Raw genomic sequence first — 21,789 nt, forward strand, 5'->3', positions numbered from 1 at the left:
TGAGAAAACATCTGAAAACAAGATTTGGACGTTTCGTGGCTTCTCTTGTTCAGCATCCTGGATAGCTCCTTTAGAGCTCTGGCTGAAACCAGAGCGGATTCACAACCCCACTGACATCGGAGCCACCAGCCTCCTCTGCGTTTTACACCTGGCAAGAGAGGAAGTATCTACTGGCAACAGTGGCAGATCCATCCCTGCAACCCAGTTAAGTCAGGGTACTTCATGCATGTGGGGTGGCCTTCTGCTCCACTCTGCAGTTGAGCCTTTTTTTTCCCAAGAAAACGGGTTTAAGAGGCCAGTGTCAACCATCGGCTCAGATCCAAAGGCACTTTAGCTTAACCGGGATGTTATGGGTCGAGCTGCCTGGTTGCAGATTCAGACGATCATAAATAACCTGCAGGCTTTGTGTGGAGACAAGAAATCACTTTTGTTTGCAAACCAGGTCCAGTTAAACAGAAGGATTGTATGAGAAACTTGCAATCCATTTTTTTAATGCGTAACTCACTTCAATATACATTTGAAAATCTCTCGCCACACGCCCGCTCCCTTTCAGTTGAGGTTCAGCTTTTCAGTCTTAGTGACCCAAATCCACCAAACTCAGTTAAGAAGGCATTCAGGCCCAAGTGTACACAGGTTTACCCAGAAGCAATTCCCATACAGTTTAATGGGACTTGCTCCTGAGTAAGATAATCGAATTGCATCTTTAAGCCCCATTGATCTCGACTCTAGGCTGAGCTGTGGTTCCTGTCCTTTGGGATTTATTGATTATGATTTTGGATTCAAAGCCCACCTATCCCGAGGTCTCCGGGTATGTCACTGCAATTTAGTTGTAATTAAATAGCACTACAGGTATCTCTTGAAAGGGGTCACGATAAAACAGGGGACATAGATGGACCTAGGAAGAAGAGAACAGGGAGAAAACCAGAATGTTAAAATATTGATTTTGTTTTTAAAATGTCTCTGTGTGTGTGTGGGGGGGGGGGGGGGAGGCGGCGGCGAGCTTTCCATCCGAATTTAATATTAATATTCTTTTATTTCAAAGGGTGATATTGGGTGTGTGTGCAACAATTCCCTCAGCAGCTGGCATAGAAATACAGATTAGAAATAATCGAATCGCAGCCCTCTTCCAGCCCCAATCCCTCGAAGTGAGCCTCACTGATTTGAATTGGGTTTACTTCCAAGTAAGCGTGTCTGTGTCCGCCGCTGTTTAACGTTTCTCTCTTTCACTTGCTAACCATCCATAAGGCTGCAGTCCTAGACACACTGACCCGAGAGTAAGTCCCCTTGAACTCAATGGGGCTTACTCTGAGTGGACAGGGATAGGATTGCACTGTAATTCAGCGAAAGCGAAACCACGTTGGCATCCTCCGATTCCCACGTGCCACAAAGGCACATTCTTAATCTGTAATAACTGCCTAGTTTTCTCTTGTCAGTTACAGACACGAAACTCGCATCGATTGGCATGCATTAAAAACTAGGTAGAATTCCTGGTTCCTGCCTCATTACCTCTCTGACACAGCCCGGATCAGGACTAAGAAAGACTTCTTAAAATAGAGCTTAATATACGCATTAAATTCACAACTAGCCACGCATTCACACTCCAGAAGTCCCTTCCTTTGAATCCATTCAAATACACGAAATAAAGGGGGAATGGGATGTCTAACAGACCCAGTCCCATGACTCTTTACTCAACAGGAAGTCCACCGTTTAACTGTTTAACTTCCTGTATGGTAAATCTGCAGAGGACTGCAGCCTTCAATTCAAGCTGATGGAATCAGAGCTATCGTTCTAAAGCAGAATTCGGAGGAAATATGCCCTGCCCATGTCAGTAGGATTCGAGTAAACATGGTAACAGCTACACTGGGAGCCTAACGCCACCTAAAATTGGGCTGCTTCCAGAGATGGAGTATGCGGTGTAAACTGCCCCGCCTCATTCACTGAAGTTTTGGGGGAGTTCAGATGTTATTGCCTTCAACTTGTAACCTTACCGTGTTTTCCCAGCACTTCTTCCATCTTTTCTCTTACTGCAGATAATCTGTTAAAACAAAATAGCTACAGGATGCCTTCTGATTTTTAGTGCTGGGAGCTGTCTCTCCCGAAGCACCCCTGGATAGGGGAAGGAAATGTTACACTGTTTCCATTCCAGTTTAAGTGGGGTGTGGACCACCCTGTGTCTTCCTTCTCCTGCCCTGGTTTCTTTTTAAATATAGCCAGCTTTTAGTGTGCAATTGTCAAAGGATTTCCCTTTTGCTTCTCCTCCTCTTCATCCCCCCCTCGTTCTGTCATGGGGCCTTCCCTTTTCTTGTGAGCGAGGAAGGAGGACTCTTCAGTTCACCTAGGAATCTGTGGCATTTTAATCAGTGCTTCTAGCTGGGTGGACATGAATTTTACACATCGGATCTCCTCCTCCTCCTCCTCCTCCTCCTCCAACTAATTGATTTAAATTGCTTTATTAGTTAAAGGAGTATGCCACCTACTCTCCTTCCCACCCCCTCACATGATCTATTAGTAGGGAGAAATTTTGTAGTCAGCCTGTTGGAACTTGAGTCTTGCATGATATGGAGAGGAAATGGAGGCAGTGTAGAAGGCACTGCGTGGCTGCTTTGGTGTATACTAGCCTTCCACAACCAGGGGCCTTCCAGATGTGCTGGATGGCAACTCATCCAGCCAGTTAGCTGGGGATAATGGGAGTTCACACCACGCTGAGGAAGGCTGGTGTAGATCAATGAAATGCCTGTTATCAGGAGTGGTGACAGGTATTTAGGGAGGACTCCTCCTGGGTGGCTTTTCTCTCTATGGGACCCAGTGGCATTGCAAGGCAAAATGTGAGTGAGGCCTGGCAATGACCTGTCTCCGCGTTTGATCTTAGCCATCCTGGCAAGGAGTATTTTCCTCTCACACACTGTATATTTATATCACAGGTGATAGAAATCCCAGGGTAGAAGTAATACAACATTATGAGCTATGATATACAATATAAGCATATCTAAACTGCACACCACAAAAGTGTTATAAGATAAAGAGACAGGAAACAGTTACATTGGGAGAAAATAAACTAGGCATTGTTTGAGAAGAGGCATTCCTCTTCCTCCTCCTCATTTATTTAATGACCCACATCTTCACAAAAAAGCTCTACAACTCCCAGCATGCCCTAGCATGGCTGACTGGGGCATGCTGGAAGTTGTAGGCCATTTTTCTGTCTCAACATGCATAAGATGATGCCCTAAAGCTACAATCTGATTTCCACTTACGAAAAGCACGATCTTATGCTGGCTGGGGAATGCTGGGAGTTGTAGGCCTTTTTTCTGTCTAAACCTGCATAGGATTGCACCCTTAGTCCTGCTGAACTCAGCGGGACTTACTTCTGAGTAAATATGCTCGCCCTAGGCTTGCACCATTAATATCCCGTGGAGATGGATGGGACACATGAAACTGACTTCAGGAGAAGGGTTGTGCAATGCATATTTCCTCTGAGATAAATCCCACTATGTTTAATCGGGCTGATTGCTTAGTACAGTCTTCTCCAAGCCAGTGCCCACTGGACGTGTTGGACTGTGATGGGAGTTGTAGTCCAGCATGCCTGGAAGTCGCCAGGCTGGGGAAAGCAGACTTAGGAAGTGTGCACTGCAGCTATGAGAGCAGCTTTGCAGGGCAGTCCCTATATATGTCAACACAAGGGTATGTCTTGTGTAGTTCAATGGGGCTTACTCCCAGGTAAGTGGGTATAGGGTTGCTGCAGTGTTTCCATTGCTTTGGGTGTAGGTGCAGGCTCCACTCCGCTTTCTATGCAGTTGCAACATGTACAAGGGATTCCTCATTTAGTGACACATAGCTAATGCCTCAGTTTCTAGATCCTCTCCTGCTATTGAGCACAGAAGCATCATAAGCAAAGGCAGCAGCAGACTCAATGCTTTGCTTTTAATTAAAAGTGTACAGAGGAAATCAACTCGCAAAGCAGGCTCTAGCAGGCACAAAGAATGCTGGAATCCTATGCACACTTACATGGGAGTAAACTCCTGTGGACACAGTGGAATTTACTTCTGAGTAAATACACACAGGTTTGTGCTGTTCACATTCAACAGAAAGGAAGCAAACAGGATAAAGCTAGAACAGTGAACTGCCATCCCCTCCTATTTATTTTATTTATATCCCTCCTATCCTCTGAAGAGCTCAAGGGGGTGTTCATGGTTCCCCACATTTTTATCTTCACAACAACCCTATGAGGTAGGCAAGGCTGAGAGATAGTGGCTCCCCCAGGGTCACCCAGTAAACCACATGCCTGAGTGGGGATTTGAGCCTGGGTGTCCCCAGTCCTAGTCCGACATGATAACCCACTTTCCCCAACCTGGGTCTCTCCAGATGTTTTGGACTACAAATCCCATCAGCCACATCCAGCATGGGTAAAAGTTGGTGGTGATGGGAGCTGTAGTCTCACAGCATCCAGAGTGACCCAGGTCAGAGAAAACTGCTCTAACCCACACACCACACTGGCTGTTCTGGCCTTAAGCCCACCAACTAGTGCACTTTAATTGAAACCTGGCACTGATTTGTTATCTACTTGGGCCTCTAGTCTTGGCTTGAGAAGTCCAGTCCTTCCCCTTCTGTTCTGCATTCATTAATTTGCAGAAGCTAGCACTTCTGGCTTCCCTACCAGCAATCATTCAAATGGATTTGAATGAATCCTTCACCTTATAATTATGCATTCAAAGTAGGCCTATCACTCGATTAAAGAAAATTCAGTTGATAAATTCATGCTATTATAGTTGATTAATTTATCTGCATTAGTTTGCATATGAGAATAAACAATAGTTCTAAAGGGTGAACGGAAGCTTATATTCTTTGTCTTTAGATGTTGTGGACATGCATCACACCAGATGTCATCTTAGAAGAGGCATTCCATAATTTCTCTTGTGTGGGCAGGGATGCTTCTTTTAAGATGGCACTTGCCATCTGCAGGTGTTGTAAGTACTTGTGTTTAAAATAATTTTAATGTGATTAATCAGGGTACCATTTGAATCAATTAAGATTTTGAACTGTTTAAGCTATCCAACTAATCATCCAAATCTGGAAACAATAATTTAAAGAGGTGGGAAACCATGTCACCCAAGGTGGCTAATGCTTCAAGCCTAGGTCTAGACCTATCTGAAATCAGGGAGCCTTACTTCTGAGTAAGCATGCAAAGGAAAGATCTGGCTATAAAAGGTAGCAAGGAGCAACATGGAGGCTTGGTCCATGTTTGGGTGTTACCTCATATTCAGCGGCAGTATATGTCCAACTTCAAGATGCTGGGGTTAAACCAAATGAACATACATAGGATGGATTTCCTTTATATCCAGCTGGTGAACTTTCCAGAGCATCCAACTGGTCATTGCTAGCATATTGGACACTGCTGCGCACTTCACTATTGCTGCAGTACCTTAGAGGGTAATGAACAAAAAAGGAGAGGCCCCTGTGACAAGGAGCTGGCTGTCTAGTTAAGTATTTATGAACCCATCCTGAGTAGTCACCCCATGAAGGCCCCTTTCTCCTTCAACCCTGCCCATTGGGTGGCTATGAGAATAAAATGAAAGCCTGCACTCCAACCCACCTTGAATCCTTGAGACAGGAAAAACCCCAGGGTCAAACCTCAGGCACATACACCAAATGTAGTCTGCCTGGGGTATCAATCCAGCCCACCGGGGTTCCCCAAATGGTCATGCTCCCTTTCCCCAACCAGCTTCTGCATGTTTCCCCTCTCCATTCTAAACAGTTGAAATGCCTCTCCCAAGGCTTAGCGATTGGCAATGAAAGCTTTTAACTCAAATACATGTGTATCTTGGCCCAGCCCAGTTTGCCTTCAGCACCACTCATTTTCCCTTCAGCCCTGTCTACCACTGGAATGTGGCTCGTGAGAGCATGTCCAAAATTTAATGCGGCCCTTGGGCTGAAAGAGGTTCTCCACGCCAGGGATAAATGAGTCAAGAATGGTAAAGTCTCTTGAACACACAAAAGCACTACAGTTCTGAAGGAAAGGAGCAAAAGGGACAGCTCTACATATTAGGGTGCAAAGAACATCTTAGGGTGCACACCCTAATACCAACCTGCCTGGTCACTGAGATCATCAGAGGGCTTGCTTCTGGTGGTTCCACATGTACCTATGGCCTGATTGGAGTCCATCAGGAGAAGAGCCTTCACTGTGGTGGCCCCGTTTCTTTGGAACTCCCTGCCCCTGTAGGTCAGGCAGGCACCAACACTGCATTGTTTCCAGTGCCTCCTGAAAACAGCACTGTTCCCGGAGGCATTCCTTAATTGACTAGCCGTGGTTTTTATTGGCATTGTGTTTTTAAACAAGTATAATTTTAATGAAGTGTTTTTAATCTTTTTATTCTTTTACTGTTTTACTCCTTGTGTTCATTGCTCTGAAAGCTGTTCTAGATATGGAGCGGTATATAAATATTGCAAATAAATAAATACATAAATGTTGCCCTCTCAGAGGAGGACTACATAAACCTCAGGCCTCCTGCAGTCCTGCTTTTCTATTATGGCCTCTCTATTCTATTATCTGCCAGTTAAAGAATGTTTAGTAGTTTGGCTTGAAGGCAGATTATTAGTTAAATGTAGTTATTCCAAAATATTTGCACAATACCAAAACCTAAAGATAAGTGCTTTTTTTCTTGAGACAGCTTATAACTGATTGTATCACTCATTGTTAGTAGGTTGTCTTTAACATTGTTCAATTTGCTCTTACTGTAAAATATCATTAACAAGATGGCCTCTATGAAGAAGTAACTGTGTGTGCCTTTAATTTACAGCCAAACTGATAAAAATTCACCCATATCCATTAAAATTGGTACCTATCAGTTAATCAGCTAAAGTTTTAAGTTGATAAAGTTGTTTAAAATTAAAGCTAATTTAGTTGGTTAGCATATGGATCCAACTGATTAGACCCATTGTACAACCCTTCTGATTTCTAAGCACAGTCCTTTTGTCTGATGCAGGCAAGGAGCCCAGCAGTAGCACCTAGCACATTTTTGACCCAAAGCCTTTATCTCAGTATCTAGCAGGGTAAAAACCAATGGGAGAGATTGCCACCAATGGAGAATCTCTGTCCTTTAGTACCACTCTTAATCTCCTCTCTCCGTCTCAGGTTTAAGAGGAGCAACATTCCAGTCCAGCCTGTTTGACTGTGTCGTTTGCATTTGGTTTAGAGGTGGTGTTTCTGTTCTAAAATGAGCAGTATGAGAGTGAAAGGTCTGTCCTCTGCTTTTGAAGCCCTTCTTCCTAATCCCAGATTAGAGCCACTGTGTGTATTGGAAGATAGGAACATAGGAAGCTGCCTTATACTGAGTCAGACCATGGGTCCATGTAGCCTATTATTGTCAACACTGACTGACAGCAATGGCTCTCCAGGGTTTCAGGCAAGATTCCTTCCTTACCCTACCTGGAGATGCTGGAGATTGAACCTGTGACCTTTTGCATGCCAAGCAGGTGCTCATCCACTGAGCTATGGTCCCTCCCACTATGGTCCATCTCACTGATTAGACTGAACCTTGGGAAGATGGAGCTTTAAACCAGGGGAGGCTGCTGGATCCAATTTCAGTGGAGTGTATATTCCATTCTGGGTTTTGCTTCCAACCAGCCAGGAATCTAAAGTAACTATCCAAGGTACTGAACCCTACCCCCCCCCCCATGGTCAAGCACCTTGGATAGGTGCTTTAGACTCCTGGCTGGTTGAAAGAAAAACCCAGAATGGAATCCCCACCCCACCCAAATCAGCTCCATCAGTCTCCCTTGCTTCAAACCCATGCTGAACTTGTGAAACTCACTAAGTCTGACACACTCTCTGAACTTACCCCAGTTCACAGGGTTGATGTGAGGATAACATGCGGGTGAGTCAACCATTTAAACCAGCCAGAGCTCCCTAGAGGATCAAGACAGGATAAACATCTAATGAATAACATAACATTGGTTATGGTTACATGCTGTTAAAAAATAAAGGTAGTTTTTATAGCACTCTTCCCAACCAGGTGTCCTCCAGATGTGTTGGGCTGCCATTAGACATGTTGGCTGAGAATGATGGGTGCTGCAATCCAACACATCTGGAAGACATCAAGTTGGGAACAACTGCTTTACAGATTCAAATACTTTTTTCCTTTACTATTGCTTTATTCCTAAACCGAGTCATGGCTCTGAAGGTAGGTGGAACATGGAGTTTGGGGCAAAACCTCAAACTGAGCACTGCTTAAAAGTAAGCATGACATAATTTATTTTCAGTTGTACAGCAAGATGGTATCTTTCTTTCTTTCTTTCTTTCTTTCTTTCTTTCCCTGAAGAGATAACTAGTTTTCATATCTATGGAGAGATTATGAGCTGGTTCACACATGCACATACATCTGTTGTTGGCTGTAATCACCAGCCATCACAAATTCATCACCATGGACAAAGTGATGCCATAACGCTGAGCATCCAGTCAGAACACAATATATTTTTCATTGGCGGCAGTGCACACATTTGGCGGAGGGACATCATGCACAAGTTTGTGCATATGCTGAAGATTCTTTGCATGTGGTGGAAAAGCAGGCAGCTTGGAGGGCAGTGCCCAAACAAATATAGGGGTGGAATGGGAAGTGGAGCCCAGTGGTTTCTGGTAAGTCCAGGATGTGGCCAAGTGGTTTCAGGGAAGTTGGTGGTTGTGCATATAGGGAGAGAATGCCAAGTAAAACTAGGCCATCACAGCTACAGCCTCACAGATGGAACTTTCACCCCACCTCAAGCACAATGCTATTCATTGGCACCCATTCACACATCAAGCTGCCACAGGTCATCAAGGCCTGTCCACACATGCAAGCCCATTGCTTGATCAGCATTGATGCATTGTATACATGAATGGGAGATCATAGACAGAATGTTCATGTTGCCCCTATCACCTCCAACAGGAGTTGTTTCAGAGGAGCCTGTCCATACATCCAGTGGCTATTAATTGTGATGAGGGATCAAGTGATGGGAACGTATGTGCTAGTCAATGCTCTGCTTCTCAGACCAATATTCTACATGCTTGAGGATGTCAAAACACCCTCCAAAAGGAAAGATGCACATTAAATAATCTGGCAGAAACATTTTGGAAACTTTGTCATTCATATTTTTATGGGATGCTTTCCCTCTCCATCAAAGGTGTCCCTAAAGGTCTTACTGATGTTGAAATGCAACCTTTCCAGGGGCTGAGAGTGATTTGACAGCATATCATCTCTTCTACAAACCCCTCTCTTTTACTGCAATAATTTATCTAAAATGACAACACTACCAAGATTTTTTAAAGTGTGACAAAGGAAACTCCATCTACCATTATTCTAACCATGCAACATCTATTTTTAAGGGTTCTTTTTTTCTCAGAATATAGAACCTTGATGAAGAATTCCATGTCAGTCGAAAGCTGCTTGCTTGAAAGTTGATGTAATAAAAATGGGGTAGGGAAGAGTTGGCACAAAGACCTCATGTGGCCCTCAGCCAAATTTCCTGCAGTCCTCAGCACCAGTGGAGGCTGATGGCTACTATTTCAGTGGGGCAGTGACTCCACTCTGGGTTTCAGTCAGAACCAGCCAGAACTCCAAAGGAGCTATCTAAAGTGCTGAAGGGGGCGGCAGAAGAGGACAAAGCCATTGGGCTCCAATTTGTTGCCCTACCTTCCTTCCAGTATGGACCTGTTTCCAAAAGAAACAGAAGGAGTTTATTTTTCATTTTTCCAGCAGCACTGGCCATATGTCAGAAGATGTCTTTTGATCTCATTCAAGCTTTTTCTGATCAAGGGGCCAGAGCATCTCCCCTATGAGAGAAGGTTACAACAGCTGGGATTGTTTAGCTTGGAAAAAAGGAGGGTAAGGAGGGCAAGGGGAGACATGATAGAGGTGTACAAAATTGTGCATGGTGTGGAGAATGTGGACAGGGAGACATATTTCTCCCTCTCTCAAAACACTAGAATCCAGTGGGGTCATCCTATGAAGCTGATTGGTGGAATATTCAGGACAGATAAAAGGAAGGACTCCTTCACACAGCGCATAGTTAAACTATGGAATTTGCTACCACAGGATGTAGTGATGGCCACCAATTTGGATGGCTTTAAAAGGGGGTTAGACAAATTCCTGGAGGAGAAGGCTCTCAATGGCTACAAGTCTTGATGGCTATGTGCTACCTCCAGTACCAGAGGCAGTGAGCCTATGTACACCCATTACTGGGGAACATGGGCAGAAGGGTGCTGTTGCCGGTTGTGGGTTCCTGCTTGACAGCTAGTTGGCCACTATGTGTGAACAGAATGCTGGACTAGATGGACCCTTGGGCCTTGGCCTGATCCAGCAAGGCTCTTCTGATGTTCTTATGGGGTCATTCCCTGCCTGCCCCTGGGTATTGATTATTGGGATCCCTGACACTATCACCAGTGATTATTAACCTTAGGGGTGGGGTCGTCATCATATACTAGTAGCTATCTCAGTTATCCAGGTGCTAATCATTATGTAGCCAAAACCGTGCAAGTGGGAGGGAGCAGCAGGCATAGGAGAGGGTGGGGGAATGGCATGGGTCTGCAGAATTCCCCCTCCTCACAAAAAAAGTAGCAGTGGGGGAAAGAAATCCAAACAGTCCAATGAAGTCTGAGCATGCTCAGTATCTACGGAATGCTGACAGTGGGGTGGGAAATGGAATGGAGTAGCTTTCCCCAAGCTGGCTAGGGGGATGTTGGGAGTTGTAGTCCATCTGGAGGGCATCAGGTTGGGCAAGGCTGGAATGGAGTAGCCCTGAAGAGGGTATGGCTGGCTGATTGGAACAATGAACAGGAGTATTCAATAGGGCAACATTTTGTTACAGGTCATATTTGCATATTTTTATTCCCAATCCTCATATCAACAACCATGCCAAAAAGTTCGTCCTTTCCCTTGGGAATGGAGGGCCCTGGCTTTCACTTTCAAACGTCTCCCACTCTCACACCATTTACGAGGAAGTAGGACAAAAGTACCAACACGTTTTGATTTTCAAAATGTGATTTTACAGAATTAGCCGTAGCCACCCAATTTCTGCAGTATTTGCACTTTAATACGTGTGTGTGTGTGTGTGTGTGCCTGAGCGCTCGAGCCCGTGTGTGGTGTTTTTTGGTGGTGGTGGGGAGAGAGAATAGGTAGATAGAAATGCCCCTCATTCTTTGATTTTGCGTTTAGGCCAACTGAGGGTGACTGTGCCACTTTCAATGCGATAGAGGGTTATACTTTAAGGGCGCGATCCTATACATGCCTAGACAGAAAAAATGTCCTACAACTCCCAGCATGCCCCAACCAGGACATTTTTTTCTGTCTAGGCATGTATAGGATTGAGCCCTAAGGTGCGTTCCTTTACAGTCCTCACCTTCCTTCCATGTAGTAAACTAATAAATCCAAGGGTAGTATCCAAGCTTAGTCCTATGGAGAGTAAATCCATTGAAATGAATGGGACTTAAGCCTCATTCATTTCCGTGGGTCTAACCTTGGATACTAACGATAGGTGTAATATAACCTCTTCCTTGATGTGCTAGTTTACTACATGCAAGGAGGGCTTTTTTTCTTTCTTACCTGAGAAAGCACTGGATTAATCTCAATCCAAAACAGCGTTCTTGGTTCCGAGTAAACATACAGAGGCTCGAGAAGCAAGTGCAAACGAGGACCAACTAAAGCCTAATTAAGCCTCAGCCAAAGTACTCCTTAACGCAGTCCGATCCTATACGTGTTTTCTCAGGAGCAAGCCTCACTTTATTCACTAGGGCTTCCTCACAACCCATGTAAATTGCAGACTTAGGTAGGATTGCAGGCGTAGGTAGGCTGTGGATCGCATCGATTACTTATATTTTTACCCCAAAGGTCTTAGTGATGTTTTCAACCTCACAACAGCCCTTTGAGGTAGGCTAGGCTAAGAGGTGGTGACTTCTCAAAGAGGTTCATACCTGAAGAGGGCTATGAGTCTCGGTTTTCCATACGACCCCAAACTGAATTTTGTAACTATACTGCCCTCCCCCACCTCCGATTTTAATTGAAGAGTGTCCTCCGTATAATGGATATTATGGGATTTGCGTAACAAAATTTACGTGTCTCAAGTGGCCTGTGGATTGGCCTTGTGCATTGTCCCATTGGTTTAATTGCGCATATATCCAGACACAGATATTTTAAAACTCTTTGAACACACTTAAACACACACACACACACACATATATATAGGGGAAAACCCAACCCAAACCCCATATGACACAATCCATCCAAAGCTAAACACTTTGAGGAGTTCCGTTGATTTCAGTGGCGGAGCTAAGCAATTGGCTAATATTGCAATCCTATGCGTGTCTACGCAAAAGTAAGTCCCACTGTGTTTAATGGGGCTTACTCCCAGGAAAGTGGGTATTGGATTGCAGCCTAACATTGTTTAAATTTGGCTGGATCGTGCCCATTTTACCTTTCAAAGAATGGCTTTGGACATTGTGAAGATAATAAGACATTAATGCGTTTCCCTGCTTCCCCCCTCTTTTAAAACATGATATAGATATACACACACACCCGTATAATTCTGATGGCCATTTGAATTTGAAAGGGGAAGCGACTCTTTTGAAAAAGAGAGGACCCATCTGGAAAAGCTGGCCGTTCAATTAGATCGCATCACTTCAGGGTGTCCCCACCCCCATCTCTCTCCTCCAGCGTCTAGTCTCCTCAATAACCTTCCAGGCAGGAAGGGAGGGAAAAAAAAAAAATCCCTCGGCAGGCGAGCGCCAAAGCTTCCGAGGAGGAGAGAAGGGAAAAATATCTGAAAAAGACGCGGCTGGAGGCGGAAAACACAACCACCGGTGCCCCGTTTCCCGGGGCCTTAAAAACAAACAAAGAAAAAGCGGCCAGCTGTAGAGGCGACCGAGTTTGATTTCTTCAAAAGCGATTTTTTTTACGCCGAGAAGAGAGAGGGAGAGTTGAAGGCGGTATGTTGGCTCTTGGGTTGACTTTACGCACCGGGTGGGAGGATTTTTGGAGCGGGAGATCCCCCCCCCCCCCCATGACCCAAGGCATCGTGTACCTAAGGGCCCATCTCTTTTCTGAAAGACTGGTCAGTATAGAATATACATAAACTAAATAATGGGAACCCCGAAGGCGCAGCTGGTGCACTTCTTTGCGGAGGCGCTCCCGCGTCTCCGAGGGAATCCAGCCTCGCCTCGCCTCACGCTAGCAGCAGACGCGTCTCTGGAGAAGCCATTTCTCTCCCGATTTTCTTCCTTTAGCGCAGTCCGTACACATAGGAAGGAGGAAGAGCAGCGAAGGGGGTGGGGGAAGAAGCTATTGCAAAAAAGAAACGGTGATGGTTGAGGTGCTGGGGGGGGGGGGATTGAGAGGTTTAACCCACTGTAGGAATGGATGGAGGACGTTCCCAGTCGCTTGTTCGTGTTTTAAGCGTTTCGGAACAGCTGAAGCCGCGCGAAAGCATTCGAGTGATGGGGGAAGAAAGCCAAGGACAGAAAAACGCTCACTTTCCTTTTAGGTAGACCCACAAGCTATTTAAGGCTGCAGTCTTGAGCACAGGCTTTTTTCGAGCAGGGGGAGGGGTTAGCCCGAACCTAAGCAAGTTTCTTTGGAAGGAAATCGCGCTCGATGCCAGGCGACTCGCTAAATAGTTGTCGGTCCTCTCCCCCTGCATGTCTCCTCGGAAGGAAGCCCAGCAGAATCACAATCAGACTTAGTCCCAGGCTAGCGTACCTCGCTCGGATTACAGCTTTAGGGTTGTACAACCCGGGGCGCACTTTACTTGCGAGTAAGGCCCTTGGCGGTCAGTGGAGTGGGACTTGCTTCCGAGGGAAACGTAACTTTCCCCGTCGGTCACTTAGGGCAGCAGGAACGGTTCAGCTTCGAGCGTGTGTACTGGAAGTCCTTCTCACTGCTTTTAAATGAGAGCTATTCCTTGCGAAGGCTGCAATCCTATACCTACTTACCTGAGAGAGTAAGCCCCATTGAACGCAACTGGGCTCCCTTTTGAGGGGACACCTATAGGATTGCTCTGAGAGCGTTTAGGACTGCAGCCTAAGAGGAGAAATAGGCTACCAGAAGTCGGTCATTTATTCCCCAGTCCTGCACGCATTTATTGGGGAGTAAGTCCGGTCGATTTCAGTAGGCTTTTCAGCCAAACGTGCTTTCCTGAGTCCTTTTTATTAGATCCTGCCCGGAGGCCTTCCAAGGAGAAGGTATAATCACCCCAGCCACTATAGACATCTGGAAATTCAAAATGTAAAAGGCTGGTTAAAGTTACTTTCCTGTAAGTCCGGGAAAGCATTTAGATGATTACTTCTCCAGTCCACTCTGGCTGCAATTCGCTTGCTAGGAAGGGTGACCTATTGGACACCGTAGGTCTTCCTTCTGAGTAAATATGCCTAGGATCGGGTGAGCGGAACCAAAACCGTTATATTAACCAATTAAACTTGCAGCTCTCCCGCCTCCCGTCTAAACTCCTTGGCAAACCCCGCACACAATGATAATAAGGCAGCATCTATCTTGCCTGATGACCACCTACTGGTTTATGGTTGCTTTGTTCCAACTATTACAATCAAGAGAATTCTTTATTTACTGTTAACATTCACTTAAAGCGAGATGTTAATGACGCTTCGGAATTCACCAAAGAGAGTTTTCTGACACGCCCCGGCCCCCCCCGTCTCCCCTCCTTCCTTCTCTTTAGTATATTTCAGGAGAACTTGTCGTGGAGAGAGACTTCCACTTGGAAAACGGGGGTGGACTTGATTCCTGAGTGGGGCGTTTGGTAACGTTGGAATTCCTATGGAAAAGAAGGTCACTTGCTACTGAAGGTTCTTTTTAACATTTAAACATAGACCCAGGCAAAACGGAAAGGACCAGAAGAGAAAGGCAAATATACTATTTACAACTCGCACATTCTTCCTTTGTTACCTTCCTTTCCTTCCTCCAGCTGTCGACATTTAAGCCAAGAACCTGTCCAAGTTAAAACACTTTTAAGACTGCAATCCTAGGCACACTTACCCAGCAGTAAGGTCCTTTGAATTCAGTGGGATTTACTTCTGAGCAGACATGCACAGATAGTGTCGTATTGCAAAGAGCCTATGATTTCGCTATCTTCCTGTGAAAAATCACTGGGATTTTCAAGAGCTGACCTGTGACTGGATCCTGCACTGGACGTTTCTTGGAGGCAGGGAACGGTCATCTGTTATATAATTATATAATACTGTGTATGTGGGAGATGTACACAGAGGCTGCAGCCTTTAATCGGTAAATTATTCAACGGAACAGTTAGTCCAGTTTTAAGTAGTAGGCTTCAGTACGCTCTTTTGCTTCTGGTGTGTTAGGGTAGTGAACAAGAAAATTGTAAACTATGGCGAGTATAACTTCATAACGAGTGGTAAGTATTTTGTTAACACTGTAAATTCTTAACTTCCTTGAATATCTTTTACAGTCATCTCTCTAGAGGTTTTGGTAATTCATCAAAAACCAGAGGATCATCAACTAAATTCTTGAACCGATTCACACCCTTACATATATCACATTCACCTCTTGTTTCATTAGTAAGTTCCTTGGGGCAGAGGCTTTTTAGGCTTATTCGGTAAAGATTGTCACGCACATTGATGGCACTATAAGGAAGATGAGAAAATACATCTAGGCAGGCATTACCAAAACTATAGGGAAAAAAGGAAAACCCATGAGGGGTGTAATAGGCAGAACTGGGGGAGGGGCAACAAGTCTGGGGAAATTAGAATGTAATTCAGCCTAATAGCTCTCGGTATGATGCTTCCCTAATGACATTTCTTCAGCTTTCCTAGGCTTTACGTACTTCGGGAAAGAGAGCAAACCTTCAGCTTTTCACCTCCCCTTACCTCTGGGATTAAGGATTCCTCAGGTCCGTGCTTTCAAGCCGAGAGGGCCACCAGGCTTCGCACCAATTCACGAACTTAAATGTAGCCAATGATGTACGTCTTTTATTGCAGGAGATTCATTCATTATTGATAAAACATTTGCAGTAACTTCCTGCTTCAGGGAGAGTTTTTCTTTCTTTCTGAGGAACAAACTAGTTGTAGCCAATGTTAATCCTACCTAAAGTAGACTCAGTGAAATGAATGGGGCTAATCATGACTAACTTTAGTCCCATTCATTTCAGTGGGTCTACTCTAAGTAGGACTAACACTGGCTATAGCCATGCCCATAGGCCTTCGTCTGCCTTAAAAACAAACAGCCCCAAGCCCAGCTATTTCCAACTAGGACGCTATTTCCACATCATCGATCCACGAACCAATTTATCGGGAGCGTCTGGATTCCTAACCAGTTTGAGTCCAGAGAGGTCAAATAGTCCAAAGTTGCCTAGTTTGCGAGGAACTGTCTGTGCCATCACAACTGGACTGCTTGCTGCCACAAACCCCATCCATAAACTAAATCCAGCTAAAGTCGTCGTGGGACTTACTTCAACCCTTAAAGACTTTTATTTCCAAGTGCGAACTGGATTATGTCTGAGCACTTCGTCTTACCTACACATGTTAACTTAGAGGTCAGCGTGTATTCAATAATGCTTACTCCCAGGTAAAAGCGCATAAGGGCCACTGAGGTGTAGTGGCGAGAGTGTTGGACTGGGAGCCGGGAGATCCGGGTTCTAGTCCCCGTTCAGCCGTGGAAGCTCACTGGGTGACGTGACTCTGGGCCAGTCACAGACTCTCAGCCCAACCTACCTCACAGGGTTGTTGCTGCTGTGAGGATACAATGGAGAGCAGGAGCATAACGTAAGCCACCTTGAGTTCCTTGCAAGAGGAAAAAAGGCGGGATATAAATGAAATAAATAAATAAATAAAATAAGATCGCAACCTTGGATGGCTGGTGGATCGGGCTCCTTCCCTGCTGCTTTTTGTAAACTTTGATCCCGACATTTGTGTGTGTGCATTACCAGCCTATTTTAGCAGCGCCCCCCCCCCCCCGTTTCGGTAAAGAAATAAAAAGAGGCTCCCAGGAGTTGCAGTCACAGGGTAACTCCCACTAAACTCAGTGGGATTTATTTCGGAGTAAATATGCTGTAAACGCAGGCTGTAAAATGTGTTTGCTTTGTTCCTGAGCCTGCCCCTAACAAACAACTTGTGTTCAAATACACCTCCGTGGAAGCGAATGGGAATGTTTTAAGTTAAAATCCAGCTACTGCAGCTTAAGTGGTTTGTGGATCAGGCTTTGACGTGATCGTTTCAATCTTAGAGATAGTTAACCTCTCCTAATCAGAAGCCACATCAAGTTCATCACAGGTGGTTTGTAGACAGAACAGTCAAAGCTTAGGGGGGTGATGTATGAGGGAGGGAAAGAACCAGCAGAGAAGATCAAACATTTACAGAGCAATCCTATACATATCTACTCAAAGTCATTCTCATTGAGTTGAATGGAGCTTACTCCTAGGTAGATGGGTACAGCCGCATTTTTTAAAATAGTATTTCAATGCTAATTAATGCAACTAAAGATTATAATCCTATGCACTTGGGAATAGGTCTTGATTGGCTTGGCTAGTTTTAATGATTATATTTCATAAGTCGCCCTGGGTTGGTTTTTTTTAAAATTTTCTTATCAGATAAGGAGGGGTATATTTTAAAGAACAACACACCACACTGAATGAAATAAATACATTGAGGATCGCACCCCCGCAGACCTTGCTTTCACAGTCTTAAAGGTGCTTAAGAGCAGGCTGCGTCCAAGTATGTTTAGGATCCCAACCTTAAAAAAATAATTGCCTTCGATTTTCATAGTGCACATCCCCCCCCCGCCCCTTTTTGTTTATTGCAGGAACGACCAAATTTTTTCTGCGCCTGGGCCTCTTCGTTTGCCCATTTGAGGAAAGACGCTGGATCCGAGGTGACGCTTTTCATCCTTAAGGTTGCAGCCCTCTCACACTTACTTGTGAGTAAGCCACATCAAAGAATAAAAGATATCTTTCCCCCCAAATGGGGCCAGAACCGCTGCTATAAGTCCCAGCCTCGCGGGACTGGACCAAGTCCGAGTGTGGGCCATGGACTTTACCACGGATCAAGCCCCTGACCTACAGAGAAGTCCAGATCCTGCAAATAACTAAAAATTTGCTTCTGAAGGTTAAAGCGGGGGCTTTTTCCCACTAGTCACCACCGCCAAAACTCAAGTCAAGGGCCCAAATATCTATATCTGCAATTCTGTATCAAAACCTATACCTATACATAACATTTCTCAAAAGGACAGTAATTTTGCCTGCCTTTCTGCATTGTATTGGGCAAATGTAGCCTTTAACCTACTCTTGCTTTACCTCTTTCCACCTGCACATCAGGCGTCTTTTCAACATCAGGGTACTAAATCTACATCAGTTTACTTCTTCTAGAAACACACATTAGGGCTATTTTCAAATCCAGCTTCTTAAACCTTGATGATGTTGAACGGCATTCCAAAGGAGCAGGCCGGAAAGTATCGTTATTAAAGTGAATTTGCAAGGGGGCAGGAAAGAATGTTCTGCTTTGAATCTTTTCTATGTTTGGAAAAAGAAAACACTATTATTATTATTTATTGGAGATGCCACCAATAGGCAAAAATGACCAAGGCCCAATTACTGGAAATTCTAACTTGTAAAAAGAGCCTTTTTGTTATTTTTCTTATTTTCCCCCAAGGGAAATGGAAAAAGTTAAGAGGGTACAATCTTGGGAGCAAGCCCAATTGAACGTGATAGGATTTACTTCTGAGTAGACATGTATAAGATTGTGCTGACATTTCTTTAAGTTGTCCCCGTCTCCTCCACAGAATAATGGTATACAGGGAAGAAAGAGGGCTACTCTTATCTGAAAGAACAGACCAGCAATTAAACGAAAGACCCCCTATTCGAGCCCTCTTTTTGGGGGTCCCACTTACGTCAATGGGACTAGACAAGATCAAATAAATTACTTCCGTCTAACTGGGTTGTGGATCCCAGTTGCGCTAGAGGCTACTATCGAATAGCCTGTAAATTGCTTCCAGCCCCGCGGCAGTCATCCTAAACGCAGCAGATTCACCGGGATCAGTGGGACGCCTTCCAACTTCGGCGTGTTTACGAGCCAGAGGTCGCTCCTCAGTCAAGATAAAGTAATATGGTTTAAGGTAGTGCGGTAACCCTCACTGGATCAGGCTGAGAAATAAGCTACATTCGAGCTTGCTAGCAACTACGATCGGAAGTGCGGGAGACAAATGCGAGTGCTTTCCTTTCTGGGCCGGTCGAGCGAGCGAGGCGTGCGCACGGCCCTGTCTTCGCGATTTGGGGAGAATCTCAAAGCGCTTTGAACGCCGGCTCTGATGGCGCTGAACGGACAGCTCCCAGCGCGTCGTTCTACCATACTTAAAATAACTCCCCGCCCCGCAAAAAAAGAGGCGTTGTTGTTAAATAAAGTCAGGGATTCCAGTGCTCTGCTGAATTGTCTGGGATGGGAACCGGAATTTCTCTGCCAAAGCAGCAAACTATTACCGGGGGAAGAAGTGAGACATGCCCGATTCGCTTCGCAGAGTGTAAATGCTGAGCACACCCAGCTCCAGCCAAAGCTGGCCTCTTTGAAGGATTTCAGACCACAAAGCACAGTTTCTTTTCTGTGGTAGCAATGAACACTCTTGACTACCTCTGAGGCTCAGTAATAGCCGTTCACCGATGTCGATTATTCAAGAATGGAAAGAAAATAAAAGAAAGAAAGAAAGAAAGCCACAGAAAAACCAGATGCCAGAGTGGAGTGGATCCAACCCTTTCTAACACCATTTGCAAAGAAAACTCTGAACCCAAATAACTCCGGTTTCCTCTCTTTTCCTACTCAGGCCTTCACTAGCAGTCACCCAAACTGAGATTCACCCACTCGCATTATCCAATTCTTTTTTAAAAAATAAAAACCACAAATGAGCTTAATTTTGCAGGAATGAAGCTCAAATTTTTGACGGGGGTGGGGCAGAAGGACGCATCAACGTCAAATAAACACCACGAAAGCATTTTTATTGTCAAGTGACATCAGAGTCCTGTAATCAAAGATTAATTGTCTTAATCAAATAGATCCACCCTCAGCAAATTAAGACGTCGCTAGCAACAAATTATAGGACAATTATAATCGCGTGGAATTGGTCGGGCGATTGGTTGGCGAGTTGGATATAAGGTGTGGGGTGGGGGGAGAAAGAGAAAGAGAAACAGAAAGAAAACAATAGAAGACAATGAAACTGAAAGAAAGAAAAGACACAGGAAGGCAGGCACTCAAAAAAGAGATGGGGTCAGAAAGAAAATCAAAGTCGGGAAGACGACCCCCCCCCACAAAATTAGGGTCCCACCTTGAAATCGAGGGACCGTGTTTGGCCCCGAGTAGTCTAAAAAAGGAATTTCACACTACCCGCCTGCTTTCTCCCGCCCCGTGTGAATCCCGTTTCTCGAAGCGGAGGCTGGTGTCTCCGATGTCGGTGGGGCTGTGTATCCCTTCTGGGTTTCATTCAGAACTATAAAGGAGCTATCCAAGTTGCTGAACCGTATCTTCAAAACCGGTTCAGCACTGACTGAAACCCAGAGCGGATTCACAGTCGCACTGACGTCGGAGACACCAGCCTCCGCTGGGAACCAGACACAACGACCCTAACCCGCCCTGTGGCGGCGGCTCCCTTACCTGGCTCAGCCCCGCGGAGTCCTCTTTCCGCAGCCGGGCAAAACGCCTCTTAGCGCGCGGGCCATCCGAACAGCGGTTCGACGGAGCTGCCCTTCTCAGCGGCGGTTTCGCAGGCGTCCTTCGCTGGGAAACTTTGGAGGGAGGGCGGGCGCTCTCGCCCTCCCTCTTGTGGGCTGGAGGCGGCCGGGGGGGGGGCGGAGGACAGCGGTTGCCCTCTCCTAGGCAGGCAGGCAGGACCGCGCCGCCGCCGCCTCGAGGGCTCTGCAGCTACTGTGGAACCAGCCAGCCAACCAAACTAGCCTCCTCCCCTCCCCTCTCCTCTCTGTTCCAGGCTGAATAGGAGCGCACTTGGAGAATCTGCTGGTCCTTAAAGCAAATTGGCTATACTAGCCCGCCTCTAGAAACTCCACCATGAGGGAAGAAAGGTGTACAGGGCAATCCTCGAGCCATTTGCCCCGAAATAGGCCCCAGGCTCTTATTTAAGTGGGGCTGTGAATCCGCTCTGGGTGTCAGTCGGGACTCTCAAGGAGCTATGCAAACTGCACAACCCACAAATGGGTTCAGTACCTTGGATAGCTCCTTCAGAGTTCTGGCTGAAACCCAGAGCGGATTCACAGCTCCACTGAAACAGTAGCTGCCAGGCTCCCCTGTGCAATGGGACTTGAGATCCGAGATCCCTCACTAAGCATGCTTGGGATAGCAACCTTAGGGCGGGCTCCTAACCATGGTTACGAAGCAGAAGTCAGTCCTTCTGCTTTCAAGGAAACTTAGGCAGCCACCAGCAGAGGTGGCTCCAATTACGGTGGGCCTGCGAATCCATTCTGGGTTTCAGCCAAAACTCTAAAAGATCTCTCCAATGTGCTGAACCCATGTTGGAGATAGGGTTCAGCACTTTGGATAGCTCTTTGATGGATTCACAGGCCCACCGAAATCGGAGCCACCAGCCTCCACTAGCAGCAATTACATCGTAATCTGGGAGTAGTTCCACTGAAATCAACAGGGCTTACTTCTGAGTAGACCTGTAAAGGATTGCACTGCAGATGCTTTTAGGATGGCAACACGCAGCCAGGCTAAAAGCGAGAGAGATAGAGGTGCTTCGTTTTATTTTAACACCTGCTATAGTTCCTCTCCCTAGAAATTCCCTGGTGTAGCAATCTGTTTCCTGGTTTTTAACACCC

Source organism: Heloderma suspectum, chromosome 2 (assembly GCF_057233095.1).
Source record: "Heloderma suspectum isolate Gila_16-S chromosome 2, 16-S_ref, whole genome shotgun sequence".
NCBI lineage: Eukaryota > Metazoa > Chordata > Lepidosauria > Squamata > Helodermatidae > Heloderma > Heloderma suspectum.